Source organism: Nicotiana tomentosiformis, chromosome 7 (assembly GCF_000390325.3).
Source record: "Nicotiana tomentosiformis chromosome 7, ASM39032v3, whole genome shotgun sequence".
In the NCBI taxonomy this organism is placed as follows: domain Eukaryota; kingdom Viridiplantae; phylum Streptophyta; class Magnoliopsida; order Solanales; family Solanaceae; genus Nicotiana; species Nicotiana tomentosiformis.
Genome location: NC_090818.1, coordinates 63,936,883 through 63,942,711, shown reverse-complemented (window position 1 = coordinate 63,942,711; position 5,829 = coordinate 63,936,883).

Here is a 5,829-nt window from a genome sequence, read left to right as displayed (position 1 = left end):
ATCCCCTCGCTCTCAGTGGGAACCAACCAGATCGCATGACGAGACAACTCTAAAATTCTCATCGCATACTAGGTCTCAGACATGGCCTCTAGGTGTAGTTGCTCAAACTGCCTACGCAACTCCTCCATACGGGTCGCCGGCACAAAGTTCTCCAACAAGATAATAGAGAACTCGTGCCATAAAAGTGGTGCAACATCGGCTAGCCTGATCCACTCATAGGCCTCCCACCATCTAAAGGCTGCCCCCGTTAGCTGAAAGGTAGTAAATGAGACACCACTAGTCTCCAGAATATCTGTCGTGCAAAGAATCCACTAGCAACTATCCAAGAAGTCCTGAGCATACTCAGACTTAACCCCCACTGAATGATGGAGTCTTGATCCTCCCAAATCTCTCGTCTCTTCTGCTCCTCATAACTCATAACGGGAACCACCTGGTCCTAAGCAATGGTAACCGGCTGGGCTGGCAATACCCCTAGTGTCTGGAGTACTTACACTACCTGCTCTGGAGTATGGGTGGCAGGAGTCTGAGTACCTTCCCAGGCCTGAGAAATGTTTGGCGCAGCCAGAACTTAAACAACTTGAGCAAGGCTAGTGTAAACAGTCAATATCTGGGCCAAAGCCTCCTAAAGGCCTGGAATCACAATGGGCACAACTGGTGCCTGAGCGGGCCATACCAGCTCAACCACATATGGAATCTGCTCCTGAGCTAGAGCAACTGGTGGGTCTACAGGTGCTGTTCTAGCTGCTGTATGAGCTGTACCTTGGCCTCTACTGCGGCCTTGACCTTTCATGGCCCTAGCTGGTGGTACTAGTGGCCATCCGCCCGATCCGGTAGCATATTTCCTCACCATCTGTGAGAGAATAGAATAACAAAAGTTTAGTTCATGGATTCAACAAATTCCTACAACAAGAATACAAGAAAGTGAAGTTTTCCTAAGGGTTCGACAGCCTCTCGAAGATAAGTACAAACGTCTCCGTAACGATCCGCAAAACTCTACTAAATCTGCTCATGACTCGTGAGACATATGCAACCTAGGCTCTGATACCTACTTCTCACGACCCAAAACTCAACTTGTCGTGATGGCGCCTATCAAAGAACTAGGCAAGCCGACATTCATAATAAAACTAGGCATTTATATTAAAAATAAAATGAAGCAAGTTTAACAGTAATAACTCTCATAAATAGATGATATAAACAACTGCGACTCGAATACAATTTTCCCAAAACTCGGGTGTCACTGAGTACATAAGCATCTATATAATAACATAGTCTAGAACACCGTCTAGAAAGGTAGAACATCATAAATAAAACTAAGAGGTAGAGGAGGAGAGTCAAGGTCGGCGGACGCCAAAGAAACTACATCGATGATCTCCGAACGAGCAAAAACTTCAAGATCAGCAATCACCGTGCCCGGGAACACCTGGATCTGCATACCAAGTACAGGGTGTAGTGCGAGTACAACCAACTCAATAAGTAATAAGTCTAACCTTTGGGTTGAAAGCAATAACAAGCCCAACCAATATAGTACGAATACAGGGTTTAACATTACAGAAAATGTAGACATGCTTCCAGGTTTAACAGTTAAGTTTAACACAGATAAAATATTCCAAGTGTGACTGATATAAGGAATATGACATATCTTTGTTTATATGCCAATAGAATACCATATGTTATGCAACACAAGGAAAATCTCACGTACTAACACTCTTGAAGCACTCAATCTGACTGACTCAATTCTCGCTCGTCACACTCAGCAATGCACGGTGCCTGCTACGACATGCAGCCTGATGCACATATAGATACATGACTTGTTGTGGTGCGCAATCCCATCCACACATAGCCATAAGTCTTGTTGCAGCGTGTAACCTGATCCACATATAGTCATAAGGCTTGTTGCGGCGTGCAATCCAATCCATATATAGCCATAAGGCTTGTTGCGACGTGCAACCCGATCCACAAATCTCACTCACAGCCCGACTCTTAGGCCTTAACTTTGTTATCAATCTCTCCAGTCACTCGGGCACACCGCACTCATGTTAAGTAGCACAAATTGATGATACATGATGTAACAACAAATGATACAGAGACTGAGATATGATATGCAATGATGAATGCGACTGAGTATGTAACTGCAAATTTAGCAAATAATCTCAATAGCAAAAGAATAGCCACTGTGGGTCCCAATAGTACCAGCTCATAGACTAAACAAGAATTCTACCATAATTCATAGCTCAAGTGCTCTAACATATAGAGCACAATAATAATATTCAGATAAGGTGACTACATAGTCCCACGAAATCAACAAAGTCATAATTACTACAGTGCACGTCCACACGCTCGTCACCTAGAATGTGCATCACCTCAACACTTATCACATAACACAAAATTCAAGGATTCATACCCTCAGAACCAAGTTTAGAAGTGTTACTTACCTCAAATAGTGCAAATCTCTACTCCAATAAGCCCTTGCCTCACGAATCGATCTCTGAACGCCTTGAATCTAGCCACAAACAACTAGATACGATCAACACAAGTTATAGGAATCAATTCCATGTGAAAAACTAAGTTCTTAATCAAAATTCAAAAAGTCAACTCAAAAAGTTAACCCCGTGTCCACGTCTCGGAATACAATAAAGTTATAAAATCCAAACATCCACTCAACCACGAGTCCAACCATACCAAATTTACCGAATTCCAACACCAAATCGTCATTCAAATCTCTAAATTTCACTCTCCAATCCCTAGTCCAAAACTCCCAAAATTCCACCTTAAAAACACATAAACTAGGTGGGAAATGCAATAGGTAATCAACATTATTGAATAAAAATGATCAAAAGTGACTTACCTCTAGAAATAACTCGAAACCCCTCTCATAAATCGCGTTAATCCGAGCTTGCAAAGTCCAAAACCGAATAAAATCTCGGAACCCTTCAACCTTATACACTGCCAGGCTTGTTTTCGCTTCTGTGTACTTTTTAGCCATTTTGCGGTTCATCTTTTGCGGTCAAAGCTCCCCATCTGCGTAGTTACACTTGACACCCGACCTAGCGCACATGCGGTCTCTAACCCGCACATGCGGGTGCGCTTCTAACTTCTAATGAAGACTAATAAATTCTAATTTCTACAATAAATGTCGAAACCTATCAAATCAACTCCCTTTGACCTCAAATTTTGCACACAAGTCATAAATGATACAACGGACCTATCCCAACTTCTGGAAACCAAAATCTGAGCCTGATAACTACAAAGTCAACTCTCTAAACTTCAAATTTTCCAACTTTCGCTATTTCAAGCCAAAATAACATACGGACCTCCAAATCAATATCTAGACAAACTCCTTAGTCCAAAATCACCCTACTAAGCTATCAGAACCATCAAGACGCCATTCCGGAGTCATTTACACATAAGTCAGCAGCCGACCAACTCTTTCAACTTAAGCTTCTAATGTGGAACTAAGTGTCCCAAGTCATTCTGAAGCATCTATGAAACCAAACCAACCACCACGGAAAGTCACATAATAATAATTGAGCATAGAATAAGTAGTAAATGAGGGAACAGGGCTATAACACTCAAAACGAACCGGCCGGATCGTTACATCCTCCCCATATTAAACAAACGTTCATCTTCGAAGGGGTCTAGAATCATACCTGGAGTCTCAAATAGGTGTGGATATCTTCTCCGCATCTCTCGATCGGTCTCCTAAGTTGCCTCCCCGACATCGCCTCTCATACAAAGCTTCATACGGAGCCATCTAAATGCTCGATTGGTAGTTGTTGTTGTAGGCAAACTCGGCAAGTGGCAGAAATTGATCCTAAGAACCCCTGAAATATATGACACAATCGTGTAGCATATCCACCAATATCCAAATAGTGCGCTCGGACTGTCCGTCTATCTGAGGGTGGAATGTCATACTTAAATCAACCCGTATGCCCAACTCTCGCTGCACTGCTCTCAAAAACTGCGACATAAAATGCGTGCCTCGATCTGAAATAATGGACACCGGCACACCGTGAAGGCGAACAATCTCGCAGATGTAGATCTCAGCCGACCGCTTTGAAGAATAAGTAGTCCCAACTGGAATGAAATGCGTGGACTTGGTCAACCGATCCACAATCACCCAAATAGCATCAAACTTCCTCGAAGTCCATGGGAGCCCAACTACAAAATCCATGGTGATATGCTCTTATTTCCACTCCGGAATCTCAAGCCTTCGAAGCAAGCCGCCCGGTTTCTGATGCTCATACTTTACCTGCTGACAATTTAGGCGAGCTACAAACCCCACTATATCCTTCTTCATATTCCTCCACCAATAGTGCTACCTCAAGTCGTGATACATCTTTGCGGCACCCGGATGAATCAAATTTCGTGAACTGTGGGCCTCCTCAAGAATTAACTCACGTAGCCCATCTACATTGGGCACACAGATCCGACCCTGCATCCTCAAAACCCCCATCATCCCCAATAGTAACATCCTTGGATCCTTTACTCCGACAACATCTAGGGTTCCTCGAACAATGTGATATCTCACAACGGGTAAAACCTTAACCCCTCCCCCACTTACTAAGACTACAGAATATGCTTGTAAATTATGACCAATATCAGATATATAAGCAGTGATTTCAAATCCAGAGGTTAATCCTACTCTAGCAACTTTACATAAGGCAGAGTTATTTTTTTTAGGGTGATAGTGGAAAGGTTGACAGATAAGTCACCCTTACTGCCACTCTACATAACCGTACATGAGATTTAAAGGCTTCATTATTTTCATTGAAGCAATCAACAATGATTTTGGAGTCAATTGCGAGTTTACAATCTTGATGAATGTAGAGCGCATCCAGAAAAATAGAATTAGTAAACGTCCAAGATGATCTAATGTCAAGAAACTGAGAACAGCCTTTCAGCCAGTCCGTAGTTTGTTGAATAATAGCAGCCAGTTGAGATATTGGGTTTCGTGCTGAACCATGTCCTTAAGGATAACAAATGGGGATCATCATACTGACGCTCCCTAATGCGATCATATAAGGAAGTTCGAGAAACCATACAAGCTAGAACCCTACTAGGCTCAGAAACATCAAATCTCATGAACTGGTTGGCCAAGGCCTGAACATCTGACGCAAGCAGCCTCTCACCAACAAGAATGAATGCAAGGCTACCCATACTCACCGCCTTTCTACTCAAGGCATCGACCACCACATTGGCTTTCCCGATATGATACAAAATGGTAATATCATAGTACTTTAGCAGCTCCAACCATCTCCGCTGCCTCAAATTCAGATCTTTTTGTTTGAACAAGTTCTAGAGACTCTGATGATCCGTAAATACCTCACAAGACAGACCGTAGTGATAATGCCTTGAAATCTTCAGTGCATGAATGATGGATGCCAACTCTAAATCATGAACATGGTAGTTATTATCATGAGGCTTCAACTGGCGTGAAGCATAAGCAATCACTCTACCCTCATAAATCAAGACATACCCAATACCAATCCGAGAAGAATCACAATACACTATATAAGAGCCTGGCGCTGAAGGCAAAACTAGAACTAGAGTTGTGGTCAAGGCAGTCTTAAGCTTCTGAAAGCTCTCCTCAGACTCATCTGACCACCTGAATGGAGCACCCTTCTGTGTCAACCTAGTCAAAGGTACTGCAATGGACGAGCAACCCTCTACAAAGCGACGATAATACCCAGCCAAGCCAAGAAAGCTCCAAATCTCATTATCTAAAGACGGTCTGGGCCAACTCTGAACCACCTCTATATTCTTTTGATCCACCTTAATCCCCTCACTAGACACCACGTTCCCCAAGAATGCCACCGAACCGATCCAAAA